This window comes from Saimiri boliviensis, chromosome 4 (genome assembly GCF_048565385.1).
Source record: "Saimiri boliviensis isolate mSaiBol1 chromosome 4, mSaiBol1.pri, whole genome shotgun sequence".
NCBI lineage: Eukaryota > Metazoa > Chordata > Mammalia > Primates > Cebidae > Saimiri > Saimiri boliviensis.
Genome location: NC_133452.1, coordinates 34,592,555 through 34,612,693, shown reverse-complemented (window position 1 = coordinate 34,612,693; position 20,139 = coordinate 34,592,555).

Below are 20,139 nucleotides of genomic sequence, written 5' to 3'. Positions count from 1 at the left end.
GTTCTTACAATTAAGGAAGGACAATTTCAGGAATTGTTTATAAACCGATTCCTCTACATTACAGAGGTCAGAGGTTCAAACTGCCAAATGTATATTGTGGAAGAAAAAACAAAAACAAGGAGAAAGTAACTCTCATTTTTTCAAACCTTTCACTAAAGAGTGAAGAAGGGGACCAGGGGAATACTGAACCTGAACATCTGAAAGGTTTGGCTGCTAGGAAGACCAGAGGTTAACCGTATTTTCCCAAAGCAACAATTACCATTACAAGGTTTTAAAATCTCTTACATTTGCCTCTTAAATTAATTCTAGTAAGCAACAAAAATACAGAGGAACTGGTGAATAGTTGTTGCCTGAATGAGGCGCCTGAAAAGCAAAAATGATTTGTATGCATCATAACAACAAAACAAATACCCTGTCCTAGTAAACAGTCTTCTGGTGTGTGTAAAGCAGTTCTTCATTACTCTAAGAGGTACACATGCTCTCCTATTCTTAGAGCACTTCCTTTAGCTTCTAACTGAAGCACTCTGACAAATGAGTGCCTACCGGCCTTTAAATGGATCCGTCATACCACCTGTTATTAATGTACTCCTCCTCCTCTCCTATTAGCTGTTAAAAAGGAAGAAGAAAGAGGCATGGAGCACTTGACCTAGAAAGACCCGTTGCCATTGTTTTAAATGAGAGAAAGGAAGTGTAGCGTCTGCAAGGTGACAGGTTTCTGTGGGAGGGTTATTTTGAATGACTTCAGGTACCTCATATCGTTCTGGTATAACATCAAGTTAGTGGTGTGCTTTTAATTTTTAAAAGTTTTTTTCTCTCTTACAAAATCCTGCTGAGAATATAAAACATACACATGTAAGTTTAAGCTACTAATTTCCTCAAGTGTCTTCTATAGAGTTACAAAACTCATGATGAAATAACAGCCTCTTTAAACACTGTGTTCAATATCTCTGACTTCAGTTTGTGCCGTTAGAAGGTCCCCAGAATCTGAACATTCGTCCTCGATCCTATGCCCCCACCCCCAACACCTCTGCTTTATAAGCAAATAAGAGGTAGAAATGGTAAGAGGAAGAACTGAAATGGCTTCTGGGAGGAAGAAAGTATGTCTCCATGTTATTATTCTAAACCATCTATTATCATGGTCAAATCCTTTCCTGTCACTAGTTTTTAAAATTAAGTGTTTTATTTTACTTGAGTGAACAGCAAACGGTGCAGGTTTCAGTCTATACAATCTATATATATTATGCATATATAGTGTGTGTATATATACACACACTATACATATAGATATATATAGACTGGTTTCTTGAATCTATTTTCTTGATCCTAGGGAACTAAATTGCTTCCTTTGGAAAACTGACTAAAATTTCACTAAATCTGACTAAAATGTTAAGACAAAGTAACATTCGCTGTAGTCTTATTTTTGTATCATTATATAAAATAGTTATAACTTATTGGTTATAGTCTGATTAGTTAGAGTCTTCTATTCCTGTTCTTTGCCATAAGAGAATTTGATTTTAAGAGACCTCTGACTTGTAAGAAGAACACAAAGTTCATTTTCTCTTTTTCAATGAACTAGTCAGCATAAGATCTTACCTATCATTTTCTTTTTGGCATTCATTAATTCTGTTCAGTAACAAAAACTACTTGGAAATAAACTTTGGAATTTTTCAGCTCATGCCTTACTTGGCACTGGACATTCTGCAAGATTATCCAGGACTTCCTGGACTTTTTGTGGCCTGTGCTCACAGTGGGACGTTAAGGTATGAACTATGACTCTAATAACACGTGATTTCCCTGTTGGGATCTTACTTTTATTATTATTAATATTATTACACTTTAAATTCTGGGATACATGTGAAGAACGTGCAGGTTTGTTATATAGGAATACATGTGCCATGGTGGTTTCCTGCACCCATCAACCCCTCATCTACATTAGGTATTTCTCCCAATGCTATTCCTCCCCTAGCCCCCCACCTCCCAACAGGCCCCAGTGTGTGATGTTCCCCTCCCTGCATCCATGTGATCTTATTGTTCAGCTCCCGCTTATGAGTAAGAACATGCAGGGTTTGGTTTTCTGTTCCTGTGTTAATTTGCTGAGAATGATGCTTTCCAGCTTCATCCATGTCCCTGCAAAGGACATGAACTCATCCTTTTTTATGGCTGCATAGTATTCCATGGTGTATATGTGCCACATTTTCTTTACCCAGTCTATCATTGATGGGCATCTGGGTTAGTTCCAAGTCTTTTCTATTGTGAACATTGCTGCAATAAACATATATGTGCATGTGTCTTTACAGTAGAATGATTTATAATCTTTTGGGCATATACCCAGTAATGGGTTCTGGATCCTTGAGGAATCACCACACTGTCTTCCACAATGGTTGAACTAATTTATACTCCCACAAACGATGTAAAAACATCCCCATTTCTCCACATCCTCTCCAGCATCTGTTGTTTCCTGACTTTTTAATGATCACCGTTCTAACTGGCGTGAGAAGCTATCTCATTGTGGTTTTGATTTGCATTTCTCTAATGACCAGTAATGATGAGCTTTTCGTATGTTTGTCAACTGCATAAAATGTCTTCTTCTGAGAAGTGTCTTTCATATCATTTGCCCACTTTTTTATGGTATTTTTTTTTCTTGTAAATGTGTTTAAGTCCTTTGTAGATTCTGGATATTAGCCTTTCATGAGATAGATAGATTGCAAAAGTTTTCTTCCACTCTGTAGGTTACCTGTTCACTCTGATGATAGCTTCTTTTTCTGTGCAGAAGCTCTTAGATTAATTAGATCCCATTTATCAATTTTGGCTTTTGTTGGCATTGCTTTTGGTGTTTTAGTCATGAAGTCTTTGCCCATGCCCATGTTGTGAATGGTATTGCCTAGCTTTCCTCCAAAAATTTTTTTGTTTTGTTTTGTTTTGTTTTGGAGACAGACTCTTGCTCTGTTGCCCAGGTTGTAGTGCAGTGGCACAATGTCAGCTCATGGCAACCTCCACCTCCCAGATTCAAGCAATTCCCCTGTGTCAGCCTCCTGAGTAGCTGGGACTACAGGTGCATGCCACCTCGCCTGGCTAATTTTTTTGTATTTTTAGTAGAGATGGGGTTTCACCATGTTGGCCAGGATGGTCTCGATCTCCTGACCTTGTGATCTGCCTGCCTCCGCCTCCCAAAGTGCTGGGATTACAGGTGTGAGCCACAGGACCCAGCCTTCTTCCAGAGTTTTTAATGGTTTTAGATTTTATAATTAAGTCTTTAATTCATTTTGAGTTAATTTTTATATAAGATGTAAGGAAGGGGTCTAGTTTCAGTTTTCCGCATATGGCTAGCCAGTTTTCCCAACTCCATTTATTAAACAGAGAATCCATTTTCCATTGCTTGTTTTTGTCAGATTTGTCAAAGACCAGATGGTTATAGATGTATGGCATTATTTCTGAGGCCTCTGTTCTGTTCTATTGGTCTGTTTTGGTACCAGTATCATACTGTTTTGGTTACTGTAGCCTTGTAGTATAGTTTGAAGTCAGGTAGTGTGATGCCTCCAGCTTTGTTCTTTTTGCTTAGGATTGTCTTGACTATATGGGCTCTTTTTTGGTTCCGTATGAAATTTAAAGTAGTTTTGTTTTAATTCTGTGAAGAAAGTCAATGGTAACTTGATGGGGATAGTATTGAATCTATAAATTACTTTGGACAGTATGGCCATTTTCATGGTTTTGATTCTTACTATACATGAGTGTTGAATATTTTTCCATTTGTTTTTGTCCTCTCTTATTTTCTTGAGCAGTGGTTTGTCGTTCTCCTTGAAGAAGTCTTTCACATGCCTTGTAAGTCATATATCTAGGTATTTTATTCTCTTTGTAGCAATTGTGAATGGGAGTTCACTCATGATTTGGCTCTCTGTTTGTCTATTATTGGTGTATAGGAATGTTTGTGGTTTTTGCACATTGATTTTGTGTCCTGAGACTTTGCTGAAGTTGCTTATTGGCTAAGGAGATTTGGGGCTGAGACGATGGAGTTTTCTAAATATAAAATCATGTCATCCGCAAACAAGATAATTTGACTTCCTCTCTTCCTATTTGAATACCCTTTATTTTTTTTCTTTTGCCTGATTGTCCTGGCCAGAACTTCTAATACTATGTTGAATAGGAGTGGTGAGAGAGGGCATCCTTGTCCTGTGCACGTTTTCAAAGGGAATCCTTCCAGTTTTTGCCCATTCAGTATGATATTGACTGTGGGTTTGTCATAAACAGCTCTTATTATTTTGAGATACGTTATATCAATATCTAGTTTATTGAGAGTTTTTAGCATGGAGAGGTGTTGAATTTTATCAAAGGCATTTTCTGCATCTATTGAGATAATCATGTGGTTTTTGTCATTGGTTCTGTTTATGTGATGGATTACATTTATTGATTTCCTTAGGTTGAACCAGTCTTGCATCCCAGGGATGAAGCCAACTTTATCGTGGTGGATAAGCTTTTTGATGTGCTGCTGGATTCAGTTTGCAAGTATTTTACTGAGAATTTTTGTATCAGTGTTCATCAGGGATATAGGCCTGAAATTTTCTTTTTTCTTTTTGTCTCTGCAAGGTTTTGGTATCAGGATGATGCCAACCTCAGAAAATGAGTTAGGGAGGAGTCTCTCTTTTTCTATTGTTTGGAATAGTTTCAGAAGGGATGGTACCAGAATTCTCTGGTAGAATTCTGCTGTGAATATGTCTAGTCCTGGGCTTTTTTTTGGTTGGTGGGCTATTAACTACTGCCTCAATTTCAGAACTTATTATTGGTCTATTCAGGGATTTGACCCCTTCCTGGTTTAGTCTTGGGAAGGTGTGTCTAGGAATTTATCTATTTCTTCTAGATTTTCTAGTTTATTTTCATAGAGGTGTTTATGGTATTCTCTGATGGTAGTTTGCATTTCTGTAGGATCAGTGGTGATATCCCCTTTATCATTTTTTATTGTGTCTATTTGATTCTTCTCTCTTTTCTTCTTTATTAATCTGGCTAGTGGTTTATCTATTTTGTTAATTTCAAAAAAAAAAAAAAAAAAAAAAAAAAAACCAGGCTCCTGGATTCACTGATTTTTTTGAAGGGGTTTTCATGTCTCTATCTACTTCAGTTCTGCTCTGATCTTAGTTATTTCTTGTCTTGTGCTAGCTTTTGAATTTGTTTGCTCTCACTTTTCTAGTTCTTTTAATCGTGATGTTAGGATGTTGATTTAGATCTTTCCTGCTTTTTCCTGTGGGCATTTAGTGGTATAAATTTCCCTCTAAACACTTCTTTGGCTGTGTCCCAGAGATTTTGGTATGTTGTGTCTTTGCTCTCATTGGTTTTAAAGAACTTATTTATTTCTGCCTTAATTTCTTACTTAATTTACTCAGTAGTCATTCAGAAGCCGGTTGTTCAGTTTTCATGTAGTTGTGCAGTTTTGCGTGAGTTTCTTAGTCCGGAGTTCTGATTTGATTGCACTGTGATCTGAGAGACTCTTTTGATTTCCATTCTTTTGCATTTGCTGAGGAGTTTTACTTCTAATTGTGCAGTCAATTTTAAAATAAGTGTGATGTTATGCTGAGAGGAATGTATAGTCTGTTGATTTCAGGTAGAGAGTTCTGTAAATGTCTGTTAGGTCCACTTGGCCCAGAGCTGAGTTCAAGTCCTGAACATCCTTGTTAATTTTCTGTCTTATTGATCTTTCTAATATTGACAGTGGAGCGTTAAAGTCTCCCACTATTATCATGTGGGAGTCTAAGTCCCTTTGTAGATCTCTAAGAACTTGCTTTATGAATCTGGGTGCTCCCGTATTGGGTGCATATAGATTTAGGCTGGTTAGCTCTTCTTGTTGCGTTGATCTCGTTACCATTATGTAATGCCCTCTTTGTCTTCTTTTATCTCTGTTGGTTTAAAGTCTATTTTACCAGAAAGTAGGATTACAACCCCTACTTTTTTTTGCTATCCATTTGCTTGGTAAATATTTATTTTGAGCCTATGAGTGTCTTTGCACATGAAATGGGTCTCCTGAATACAACACACCGATGGGTCTTGATTCTTTATCCAATTTGCCAGTCTTGTCTTTTAATTGGGACATTTAGCCCATTTACATTTAAGGTTAATATTGTTATATATGAATTTGATCCTGTCATGATGCTAGCTGGTTATTTTGCCCATTAGTTGATGCAGTTTCTTCAGAGTGTCGATAGTCTTTACAATTTGGAATGTTTTTGCAGTGACTGGTACCAGTTGTTTCTTTCCATATTTAGTGCTTTTTTCAGGAGCTCTTGTAAGGCAGGCCTGGTGGTGAGAAAATCAGCATTTGCTTGTCTGTAAAGGATTTTATTTCTCCTTCACTTACAAAGCTTAGTTTGGCTGGATATGAAATTCTAGGTTGAAAATTCTTTTCTTTAAAGATGTTGAATATTGGCCTCCACTCTCTTCTGGCATGTAGGGTGTCTGCAGAGAGATCCACTGTTAGTCTTATGGGCTTCCTTTTGTGGGTAACCAGACCTTTCTCTCTGGCTGCCCTTAACATTTTTTTCTTCATTTCAACCTTGGTGAATCTGATGATTACGTGTCTTGGGTTGTACTTCTCAAGGAATATCTTTGTGCTATTCTCTGTATTTCTTGAATTTGAATGTTGGCCTGTCTTGCTAGGTTGGGAAAGTTCTCCTGGATAATATCCTGAAGAGCATTTTCCAACTTGGTTCCATTTTTCCCATCACTTTGAGGTACGCCAATCAAATGAGGTTTGGTCTTTTCACATAGTTCCGCATTTCTTGGAGGCTTTGTTCCTTTTCATTCTTTTTTCTCTAATCTTGTCTTCACTATTTCATTAAGTTGATCTTCTGTCTCTGATATCCTTTCTTCAGCTTGACCGATTTGGCTGTTGATACTTGTATATGCTCCATGAAGTTCTCGTGCTGTATTTTTCAGCTCCATCAGGTCATTTAGCATTGGGGCATTTAGCCCATTTACGTTTAAGGTTAATATTGTTATGTATGAATCTGATCCTGTCATGATGCTAGCTGGTTATTTTGCCCATTAGTTGCAGTTTCTTCATAGTGTTGATGGTCTTTACAATTTGGAATGTTTTTGCAGTGGCTGGTACCAGTTGTTCCTTTCCATATTTAGTGCTTCTTTCAGGAGCTCTCGTAAGGCAGGCTGGTTATTCTAGTTAGCAATTCCTCCAACCTTTTTTCAGGGTTCTTAGCTTCCAGACATTGGGTTAGAACATGCTCCTTTAGCTTGGAAGAGTTTGTTATTATCCACCTTCTGAAGCCTACTTCTGTCAATTTATCAAACTCATTCTCTGTCCAGTTTTATTCCCTTGCTGGTGAGGAGTTGTTATCCTTTGGAAGAGAAGAGACAGTCTGGTTTGGAGAATTTCAGTCTTTTTGCTCCGGTTTTTCCTCATCTTCATGGGTTTATCTACCTTTGGTCTTTGATGTTGGTGACCTTCGGATGGGGTTTTTTTGTGGACCTCCTTTTTGTTGATGTTGATGCTATTCCTTTCTGTTTGTCAGTTCTCCTTCTAAGAGTCAGGCCCCTCTGCTGCAGGTCTGCTGGAGTTTGCTGGAGGTCCACTTCAGACCCTGTTTGCCTGGGTGTCACCAGCGGAGGCTGCAGAACAGCAAAGATTGCTGCCTGTCCCTTCCTCTGGAAGCTTTGTCCCACAGGGGAACCTGCCAGATGCCAGCTGGAGCTCTCCTGTATGACATGTCTGTCACCCCTGCTGGGAAGCGCCTCCCAGTCAGGAGGCATGGAAGTCAAGGACCCACTTGAGGAGGCAGTCTGTCCCTTAGCAGACCTCAAGTGCTGCGCTGGGAGGTCCGCTGCTCTTTTCAGAGCTGGCATGCAGGAATGTTTAAGTCTGCTGAAGCTGTGCCCAGAGCAGCCCCTTCTCCCAGGTGCTCTGCCCCAGGGAGATGGGAGTTTGATCAATAAGCCCCTGACTGGAGCTGCTGCCTTTCTTTCAGGGATGTCCTGCCCAGAGAGGAGGAAATCTAGAGAGGCAGTCTGGCTGCAGGGGCTTTGAGGAGCTGCAGTGGGCTCCACCCAGTCCGAACTTCCAGGTGGCTTGTTTACACAGTGAGGGAAAAACCGCCTACTCAAGCCTCAGTGATGGTGGATGCCCCGCCCCCCACCAAGATTGAGAGTCCCAGGTCGACTTCAAACTGCTGTGCTGGCAGCGAGAATTTCAAGCCAGTGGATCTCAACTTGCTGGGCTCTGTGGGGGTAGGATATGCTGAGCCAGACCACTTGGCTCCCTGGCTTCAGCCCCCTTTCCAGGGGAGTGAACGGTTCTATCTCCCTGGTGTTCCAGGTGCCACTAGGATATGAAAAAAGACTCCTGCAGCAAGCTTGGTGTCTGCCCAAAGGGCTGCCCAGTTTAGTGCTTGAAACCCAGGGCCCTGGTGGCATAGGCACCCACGGGAATCTCCTGGTCTGCGGATTGCAGAGACCGTGGGAAAAGCACAGTATCTGGACCTCCCTCATTGCTTCCCTTGCCTAGGGAAGGGAATTCCCCAACCCCTTGTGCTTCCTGGGTTAGGTGATGCCCCACCCTGCTTCAGCTCACCCTTTGTGGGCTGCACCCTCAGTCTAACCAGTCCCAGTGAAATGAGCCGTCTACCTCATTTGGAAATGCAGAAATCACCCGCCTCCTGCATTGATCTCACTGGGAGCCACAGACCAGAGCTGTTCCTATTTGGCCATCTTGCCAGCTACCCTCTTCTCAATCTTACTTACCATTTTCTATTGAAATGAACCACCTCTCAGTATAGCAGTGCCCACAATAATTCAACTTACTTAATTGAGCTTATGTTTTTAATAAAAGGCTTTGTTTTGTTTTGCAGCTTTATTTATTCTGTATTGGGTTTTATTACATTGCCTGTTAACACGTGGTCCAAACCATTTGCAAGTAGCTTCACTCTTACAAGTGGATATAGTTCTTTTGGTTTGTTGCCCAGGCTGGAGTGCAATCTCGGCTCACTACAACCTCCGCCTCCCAGGTTCAAGCAATTCTCCTGCCTCAGCTTTCCAAGTAGCTGGGATTACAGGTGTGCACCACCATAACCGGTTAATTTTGTATTTTTAGTTGAGGCAGGATTTCACCATGTAGGTCAGGCTGATCCTGAATTCTTGATTTCAAGTGATCACCCGCCTTGGCCTCCCAAAGTGCTGGGATTACAGGCATGAGCCACCACGCCCGACCAGATATGTTTCAAATATAGATATGGGTGTATGAGAAATGATAACAGTCTTGAGTCCCTTTAATTTACTAGCTGTTGTGACCTTGGGCAAATTTCTTAACTTCTTTAACATTCAATTCCATCATCTCAAAAAGAAGGGTACATGATACCTAAATTAGAGTGTTACTGTAAAGATTAAGTGGGATAATGTGTGTCAAGTTCTTGGTCTGATCCCTAGAGCATAAATAAGTGATTAATAGGTGATAATGGCAACAAAGACAGTAGGTGTTAATGGGAGATATGAAAAAGTAGAAGAGGATGATTTTGGTTAATCCACATCCAACCCATGTATACTAGACAGAATTTATTAATTCTTCCCACTCAATCGAGGGAGGAAAGTAAGGGTTTAAATATTTTTGAATGGCATCGAGGGATGAAAGAGACTCTATGGGCAGGCTGTGCAGAAGTGACTGTGTCCTTTCTCTTCCTTCCTTCCTTCATCAATTTTTACCATGTGCCCAACATGTGCCAGGCCCTCCCTTCTTCAGGCACAGGAAAGACAGCTAGGGGGAAATGATGCCCCCTGCCCTCTCAGTTTATATTCTAGGGGCGGAGGAGGCAATTAAAAAGATAAATAAGTCCAAATATAGCATACTGCAGAAAGTGTATAAGTATTGAAGAGAAAGTTTCAGCAAGGAAGGGACATTGGGAATGTGGGGGTGGGGAGCTGAAATATTGAAGTGTGAAGGAGGGTCACACAGCAAAAAGAAATTTGAATTAAGACCTAAAGGGACCAGGCGCAGTGGCTCATGCCTGTAATCCCAGCAATTTGGGAGGCTGAGGGTGGCAGATCACTTGAGGTCAGGAATTTGAGACCGGCCTGGCCAACATGGTGAGACGTGCCCACCCCCCATCTTTACTAAAAATACAAAAATTAGCTGGGCATGGTGGCATGCACCTGTAGTTTCAGCTACTGGGGAGGCTGACACAGGAGAATTGCTTGAACCTGTGAGGCAGGGGTTGCAGTGAGCTGAGATCCTGCCACTACACTCCAGCCTGGGTGACAAAAGGAGACTCTGTCTCAAAAAAAAAAAAAAAAAGGCCTAAAGAATGTGAGGGAGCAAATCATGTGAATAGAGAAGAAACAAAAACATTCAGCTTAAAAAAAAAAAATACCAAGACACTAAAGTGGGGCAAGCCCAGTAAGTCAAAATTGAGCCAAGTGGCCACAGTGATTGGAATGTCCTGAGCAAAAACAATAGAAGGAGGTACAAAATCAGAGTGGGGACAGTGGGTGGTGAGTCATACACAGGTCAGCACAGGGACCTAGGGTTTTTTTGTTTTTTGTTTTTTGTTTTAGACAGGGTCTGGCTCTTGCTTAGGATGGAATGCAGTGGTACAATCATAGCTTACTGCAATCTCAAACTCCTGGGCTCAGGAGAACCTCCCACCTCAGCCTCCTGAGTAGCTGGGACTACAGACCCAGGCTACCATGCCAGGCTATTTTTTATTTTTTATTTTTAGTAAAGATGGGATCTCACTATGTTGCACAAGCTGGTTTCAAACTCCTGAGCTCAAACGATCCTCTCACTGCACCCTCCCAAACTGCTGGGATTATAGGTAAGAACTACTGCACCTGGCCAAGTCCTAGATTTTTACTCTCCAATGGGAAGCCATCGGAAGGATTTGAGAAGAGGGAAGACATGGCCTGATTTACCTGTTAAGAGGATCATTCTGGCTGCTATGTTGAGAATAGACTGCAAGCTGGCAATTAGAACAATCTAATATTGTAGATGGGAGATAATAGTGGCTACTAACAGAGCAGGAGCTAGAGAGGTGGGGAGGTGTCATCATATTCTGGATATTTTTTACAGGTAGAGCCAACAAGATTTCTTGATGGATTATGAAGAGAGAAATCAAGGATAACCCTCAAATGTGATAACTGAGAGAATGAAGTTGCCATTCAATAAGCAAGAAATACCTAGAAGGAGCTGGATTAAAGGGATGGGTTGGAAAATGTGGACCAGGTATTTAGCTACATCGGTCTGGAATTCAAGAGAGAGATCCAAGCTGGCTTTGGGAGGCTGAGGCAGGAGGCTTCCCTGAGGCCAGGTGTTTGAACCTACGGTGAGCTCTGATCACTCCACTGCACTCCAGCCTGGGTGACAGAACCAGACCCTGTCTCAAAAAAAAAAAAAAAAAAAAAAAATCAGAATCACAAATATATAGGATGTATTTAAAGTCATTTGTAAGAAGCTATAAAGCAACGATGGGATAAACCCCTAAAACAGACTTTGAATGAGTAGAACAGAGAACAGCAGAGGGACAGAACATAGAAATGAAAACCAATGGGTAATGATGGTTCCCTGCAAGGGACTCCAGGGTCAAGTGTGCCAAGCACAGCACACTATGACAGGAAACTGGCCATGGGGGCAGGGCTGTGAAGGCAGATGAGCAATTCTGCCTCCTCTCTGTTCACCAGTGTGCCCTGATGATCTCACCTTACTGGTTCTTACACCTCGACCTACCCTCCACGGTCAAGAGACACCTGCTTCGTTATTTAATCCTAACTTAATCTTTCTATTAAAAAGATAATAATTTTCTAAAGGATTTACTATATTTAAAAAACATAAACAAAGTTCAGAAAGAAAATGTTTATCCACCCATTTCACATGGAAGTAAAATGTCATGCTTAAGTTGGTGTTTGGTTGTGCTTGTTAGGAATCCCTAACATCCCTAGGGATTTATTAAAGCAAGATCTTCGAGGGATCATCCTCAGTTACCGTAACTCATGACATGTGACATGTGGTGACACCCGGGGCTTCGGGAGCTTTTTTTGCCTATGCCTGGTCTTGCTAGCTTTTCCTTTTCCACCTCCAGGAACTCAAGTTTTGGCCCTTTTCCCATTTCATCCTGTATACACACTCTCTCTGGGAGCTCCAACACCACGTAACCACCACTTACCTGCTGATGCTCCTCATTTTGCTGTTCCTCAGTAGGAAGCCCATGAAAATGATGCTTCAGCAGTTATCTCCCCAGCGTCACAGGCATCTCAGAAGCCACACATCCCAAGCCGTTCATTTTCCTCCAGACTTTCTCTTCCTTACCCAGATTCCCTCTATAACAAGCTTCATCATCACTTATGAAGTCTCCAGAGCCAAAAACCTGGGAGTGACCCTAGACTCTCACTCCCCCCACTTCAACCCAGCATCCAGTTAACTTTGCAATGTAAATATTATTTTCTTCCTACACCATTTCTGCAATTTCTGCATACTTTTTTATTATTATTATTTTTATTTTTGGAGACAGAGTGTCGTTCTTTCATCCAGGCTGGAGTGCAGAGACATGATCTTCGCTCACCGCAACCTCCGCCTGGGTTCAAATGATTCTTGTGCCTCAGCCTCCCGAGTAGCTGGGGTTACAGGTGCCCACCACCATACCAGGCTAAATTTTGTATTTTTACAACATGGAGTTGTGCCATGTTGCCCAGGCTAGTCTCCAACTTCTGGCCTCAAGTGATCTGCCCACCTCAGCCTCCCCAGGTGCTGGGGTTACAGATGTGGAACACCGTGCCCAGCCCTCCTGTATGTTTTTGTAATCCCGTATATCCCAAGATTTAGCAGTTATTTACTTATATGTCTGTGTCACCTGTTAGACTATGAATTCCTCGAGGGAGGTTAGTGGATCTTATTGCGTAGAGGTGAACTGACTAATTCCAGATTTCTTCAGAGTAAGACCAATGGGTGAAGATGAGGATATAGACATCGGTGGCAGCAGCAAGAGACACTGTAGAAGGGGCAGATATCTTGTAACAGTAAAAAGCCTTGCAAAGTTGATGTTGGATGGTGCCCCCTAGAGTTGTGCATACATAGCCTGCACAGCCACATGTAGAGGTCCTGATTAAATACACCAGAAACTATGAATGAGAATTTACTGAAGGCCTGCTCTCTGGTGGGAGATAAAGTATCAATCACAGCTCTCCTGTCCTCCTGGAGCTTCCATGTAGCTGGAGAGAAGAGGTGGATGCCCAGTACGTGACAGTGTAGAATTGATTGATTTTCCTGGTGTAGGCCGTGTCCTGGAAGAGAAAAATCAATGAGATTCGTCATGAAAAGCTTCCTGCAGGAGGTAAACTCAAGAAGGGCTCAAAAATTGGTAAAATTTAGTAAAAGGGAAGACTAAGAAAAAGAAATAAACACATGGGTTTAAAAATGTGTTCACGGGACAGTCAGGAGCTTTGCCTGACCAACAGAGAGGTATCATGCTGTGGGATAGCAGGACAGAAAGTAGGGCAGGTAACAGACAGAAAAATTAGGCAGAGCATGAATGTGTCAACCAATGAGTCACTGATTTGAGCAAACTGTAATTAAAGTTTGACCCTATCCTCTACCTGAGGCTGACTTTTTTTTTTTTTTTTTTTTTTTTTGTGGCTCAGTTGGATTTCCTTAGGTCTTCTTCCACAAGAAGCACCACAATATGGATCCAGTAGTCTGCAAAAGGAAAGGAAGCTAGAGGGCGTGCCTGATGTCAGCCAATGGAAACACACCAGCTGATTAAGGTGGGGCATTATTTCATTTTAAAAAGGGGCTCTTGCTTCTCTCTAAGGACTCACAGGCCAATCACTTCCACGAGCAAGACAGCATCAAAAGGACTTGAATGGTGGGTAGCCAGAACTAGAACTCCGCAGGAGAACATCAATTACAGTCTTTACAAATATGTGTTTAACTACAGAAAGAGCTCTTAGAGGCCGGTCCAAAGAAACGCATTTGTCTATGAGTGTGATGGAAACAGAAGATAATCAGTTAAAGAAAGGACGAGAAAGGAAATGAAAAAGAGGTGTGAGATTTGTCAACCTTTTCCCTAAGCGCCCTTTCCAGTTCTCAGTGAGTGCAATATAATAACTACCCAACATGACAAAAAACTCATCATGAAACTCCAGCCAGTGGCAAAGCAGAATGAGCAATTTCATAGAACACAACCAACAACCGACATGAGGTCTGCAACAGAACTGCAAAAGGAAGACAAGTTAACTGTTAAACCTCCAACAGTTATGTTCTGCCGGGTTTAAGAACAACAAAATTTAGAGGCCATATAGTCTTACATTTTATCCCAAGATGTGAACGTTTTCCTTTTATAAGCTTGCTTAGAAATTGAACACAACAGGCTATAGAAGATTTTTTCCTGTAATTTGTTGTGCATTATCAGCTATTTACATAATTACTCTAATTAAGCTAGTTACAGCAGTTCCTGTAAATATGTGAAAGATCACTGAAACATGTAATTATGTCCTTATATCATTAATTAAACTGTATCAGCTGGGAAAATTACTATAAATATGTCTGGAGGTGTCATTAGTCTGTAATGGAGACATAGAATTCTTTATCGAACTATAATAAAGTGCTCTGCATTAATAATACATTTAAAACACCACTTGTGATTTTTAAAGTTCCAGATCTCAGCAGAAAAGAAATACGCATCTTCCACTCCACAATGATTTGAAAAACAGACACAGATTTTAGACTTTATTACCAACTTGGGTAGAATGCATACTGACAAGGGGGCCCAGTTCCCTGGTGGCCATTCTTGGCATTGCAGCAGGAGCGGCAGCACCTGAGCCCTGGGCTCTTCCTGGAAGAGGCTCAGCGAAGGCTCCTGCAGGGAGAACTTCCAGTCTCCCATGCTGAACCTGCCCCAACTGTTCCGTCCTAAGTTCTCATGCACTTACCAACCAACCTCTTTTCCCAGCGTTTATGTGTAAACAGATGTCCGAATGCCACTAGCCAAAATATTAGATTAGTAATAGGAAGAAGAGGAGTAGAAAAACCTGAGAGTAATACATTTTTAAATAGAATTTCAGGTTCGGCATGATGGCTCACACTGGTAATCCCAGACACTCAGGAAGCTGAGGTGGGAAGGTTACTGGAGCCCAGGAGGTCGAAGCTGCAGTGAGCCATGATCACACCACTGCACTCCAGCCTGGGTGACAAAATGAGAAGCTGTCTCAAAAATTAAAATAAAATCAGACATCAGGAGTACGGTGAGTGCAGGTGAGAATCCAGTCTTTCATGCCTTCAAATCAGTCAGTTTCTGTCTCCTTCTGAGTCTGGCCCTGCAGTCAGCACTTGGAGGTACTTCAAGCTTTATACCAGGAAACAGCACCCTGATTCAGTCAAGAAAAAATGCAGATCGCTCTGCCAGGGGATGGCAAACGGTGGCCACAGACGCCCTTATTGGTTCAAAGGATGCTCAATATAAAGAAAAAGGTGCCTAGGACTGAAAAGATGAGGGGATCCCCAGAACTTCAGAAAGACACACACAGGAAACCCCCTCCTTCAGAAAATAACAAACAGAGAAAGCTTTCGGTTCTTCAAGTGCAAAAAATAAAAGCTTATGACTAGAATTCTGATTCTCTTTAGTTTAATGTGTATTTCTGGGGAGAGGAAAAGGTTAACGTTCTTATACCAAAATCTTATATTAGGTTTCATCTTTTTTTGGAAATCAACAACTAAATTAAAAGAATTTAAAAGCAAATTCTTTGAACTAGAAGTTTCTGACTTTGGGCAGAAAAGCACATGATTTAATTTTTAATAGTTAAAAAATACAACACTTCCATTTGTCTCTAATCTTTGCATGTAGCAAATAACATACTTGCCCACGGTTCCATCAAATTCATGTTTAAAACTAGATTTGGATTAGTTGAGCTCCTTTCAGCTTCATTCCATAAGGCAGAATTAGGTTGATTCTACAAAATGGCACATAGTAAGATACCAATGACTCCTCACTTTTGGGTCCGACAGTGATTTCATGAATCTAATGACTGCTAAGGAAACTCTTGCCCTTAAAGAATCAAAAACTTGAATATATTCATTGTATTTTACATGAAATTTTGTCTCCTAAAGTCTACTCACAGACCCAGGTTACCCCTAAAATGCACGTTAAATTTTTAATTTTTATTAGTGTTTTCTATCAAGAGCTCTGGAGTAAAATGAAAACTTAATTTTCAACATTTATTTGTTTATTTACTTATTTACTTACTTACTGAGATGAAGTCTCGCTCTGTCACCCAGGCTGGAGTGCAGTGGTGTGATTTTGGTTCACTGCAAACTCCACCTCCCGGTTCATGCGATTCTCCTGTCTCAGCCTCCCAAGTAGCTGGAATTACAGGTGTGCGCCATCATGCCTGGCTAATTTTTGTATTTTTAGCAGAGATGGGGTTTCACCATATCGGCCAGGCTGTTGAACTTCTGACCTCAAGTAATCCACCCACTTCGGCCACCCAGAGTGCTGAGATTACAGGAGTGAGCCACCGCACCCAACCTAAAAACTGTTAAGGAAAGAAAGTCATGGCAGATCATCACATGCCATATGGAATACTAGCAATATTGTAATGTAAACACTGGTCAGGAAATTAGACCAACTTCTAGTACACAAACACTGTCAATATTGCTAGTTCTACTTCCCATCCTTCCTTCCTTCAATTAATTTTCATGTAGGCTCAGAATGTTCATTTTATGTATGTGTGTGTGTGTGCATATATATATATGGACACACACACATATGTATATACACTGTTTCCTAACATATTCCTGAGGTAACATTGTCTTTCCAGTCCTGCAAGGTTGCCCTCACTGACTCCCAAGTGACACAGCCTCTGCCTCCCAGACCTATCCGCTGGCTCCAGATTGTCAGATTCTGTCTTTAGTTCAGAATTCCCCCACTTTCAGAAGTAATCTGGTCTTCTCAAAGCGAAGGATGCCTCAGAAGGGAGGTTCCTTTCCAAAAACTCCCTAGGCAAGGCAAGCAGAACTGTGAAGACAAAACAGAAAATAGGAGAGCTCGCTCTTGTTTTCCGGATCCCAGAGAACATCACCGCCAACACTGTCACTCACAAAACAGAGCATCTCAGGAAGAAAGATGCTACAGCCAACCTCAGAGGAAGGATCTCAGGCTCCTGGACATATCTGTTGCTTTCTTTCACTTGGTGATAGACAAACCATGATCTCATGTAACAGCCTTCAGTGAAGCTATGGGATGCTACCTTGAAACTCAAGCTTCTCTTAGATCTACATCGAGGTGGAAACACAACATGAAGACTGGATATTTAATACTGGCCTGAAGTTGTCTTCGTTCTGTGAAGTAATCACTGGAGTGACTCTCTTGCTATCACATGCACAGCTGCAGAGTTCCTCCCAGGAGACTGGACAATGAATGGAGTCCCTCACCCCACAATGGATTCACTCATCTCTTATTAGGTGGGTTGTTGCTCTCAGAAAGCAGGTAAAGTGGCCTTGGCATGATTGTTTACAGTAAGGAAAATAAAAATCCATCGATTAAAAAAAACTTTTATTTTAGGTTCATGGGTACACGCGCAGGTTTGTTATATAAGTAAATTTGTGTCATGGGGGTTTGTTGTATGACTATTTTGTCACTCAGATTCTACGCCTAGTACCCAATAGTTATTTTTTCTGCTCCTCTCCCTCCTGCAACCCCCACCTTCAGGTAGGTCCCAGTGTGTATGTTTCCCCTCTGTGTGTCCATGTGTTCTCATCATTTAGCTCCTGTTTACAAGTAAGAACATGCAATATTTGGTTTTCTGTTTCTATGTTAGTTTGTTAAGGATAATGCCCTCCAGTTCCATCCATGTCCCTGCAAAGGACATACTGTAATTCTTTTTCATGGCCACATAGTATTCCATGGTGTATATGTACCACATGGAAAATGAGAATCTAATATTACAATTTGTAAAGACTTTGATGGTATCCAAAAAAGCATATGTCTTTGAAGCAATGATTTTTTAAAAACACTTTATAACACGTTGAATAGAACGTGCATTTATGGGTACTATATTTATTAAAGAGGCAGAGCAAAACTGAAAACGTCCTCTTTCCAAGGCCACCAAATGCAATACACTTGCTAAGATTTATCACCTACCTAATGAGGTTTTTTTACTCCAGAGTCTCCTGTGGCCTATTCTTGACCAAACCCCCAACTCAAAAACGAATGCACACTAAGTGGTAATGGTTATAAACTGATCAATGTGGTCATTTAATTCAAAGCAGTGGTTGGAACAGCAGTCTGATAACACTGCAGGGTTACTAAGTGTCAGAGAACAGGGTAAGTAAGCTTGCTCAGGGCAATGTACTGAAAATGCTTAAGACTGGGTTGCTGTGCACAGTGGCTCACACCCATAACCCCAGCACTTTGGGAGGCTGAGGAGAGAGGATCATTTGAGCCCAGGAGTTTGAGCCAGGCTGGGCAAACATAGGGAGACCCCATTGCTACAAAAATAAATAAATAAATAAATAAATAAATAAAATAAAGCAAATTAACCAGGCATGGTAGTGCACATCTGTGGTCCCTGCTACTCAGGAAACTGAGGTGGGAGGATCATTTGGGCCCAGGAGTTCAAGGCTGCAGTAAACTCTGATTGCACTGCTGCACTCCAACCTGAGTGACAGAGCTAGACCCTGTCTCAAAAAACAACAACAACAACAACAAAAAAACTAGGTTATACAGGGCAAGTGCTCACCAACTTCTTACCTGATTGTTTTAGAATTAAGAGTAACCTAAGCTCTCTCCCACAGAACTTCATGTACCTTATATGGTAATTCCTACATGCTGGTTTCCTCCATGAAGCATTTTTAGGGCAGGTACTTGTCACACTCATCTTTTGTTTGCAAGCTCCTAGCAAGTGCTTGCTACAGGGTGAATCCTCTTTGAATGTCTGTTGGCCTCCAAAGAAGTGATAAATTGGGAGGCCAAGTTTCTACACCCTGTTTTTACTAAAAGTACAAAAAGTAGCCGGGCCTGGTGGCGCATGCCTGTAATCCCAGCTACTCAGGAGGCTGAGGCAGGAAAATCTCTTGAACCTGGGAGGCAGAGGTTGCATTGAGCCAAGATTGCGCCACTGTACTCCAGCCTGGGCGACAGAGTAAGACTCCATTTCAAACAAACAAACAAAAAGAAGTGATAAAATGGCCTATTTTTGTGATATGTCCAACACAGCACCATGCCAACTATGAATCTTGAAAATTATTTTTGAAGTTCCGGAAGGAAAAATAAAAGACAGATATGTTTCTTTTTTACTATATGGAGGCAACATAAATTTTGTAGGTCCTTTTGTTAGAGTTCCCTTGCATCCTTTTTGGTATCAAAAAGTGATCAAGTGATATCAGTGATCAAGAGGATATCTAAATGGCTTAAGTAAAACGAAAACCCTACCTTTTGGATTTTTTTGGAAGCTGATTTCAGCATGAGGATACTCAAAATATCAGAGGTGCTGATTTGTTGTTGATGCCCTTCATGTCCTTCATGAACACCAAGTCATATATCTTACAAAGGAAAAGCTTTTACATTTTACATGAAAACTGACCACCGTACTGCTAAATCCCAGTTGTTTTCTTTAATGAGTTTATGCCGAATCATGTTCAACTAATTCCTACGGCTCCAGGCATGACTCAAAGCCAGAAATGCCAATAATTATGGTCTCAGCAGGTCGTGTATTCCTTCTCTGCAAACTTATCTGGAGTAAATCCTTTTCAAAAATCTCTGTGGAGTTACTCTTTATTCTATTTGTTGCAATGAGTTAACCCTCTTATAGGTCTGGAATTTCACAATTCCTCTTAAAATGAGCTGTATTCTCAGTTCACTCATGATTTGCAATACTCATAGATGAATTATTCAATTACTGAAAAGAAATCTAGAAATATCACTTTTTAAAAAATCTCTTAGGAAAGCCCTAAGGTTTTGTGATCACAAAAGCTTGGGTTTAAAACCTAGCTCTAAACTTTAAAGGTTGTGTAAATTTACACATGTACTTAAACCCTCAACTGCTCTATTTCCTCCTCAGTCAAATGGAGATCATACTCGCCACTGGCAAGGATGATGTGAGGATTAGCATTAGTCTAAAAAGTGGCTGGCACATAGCAAATGCTTAATAAATAGCTATTAATCTAGTGTCTCA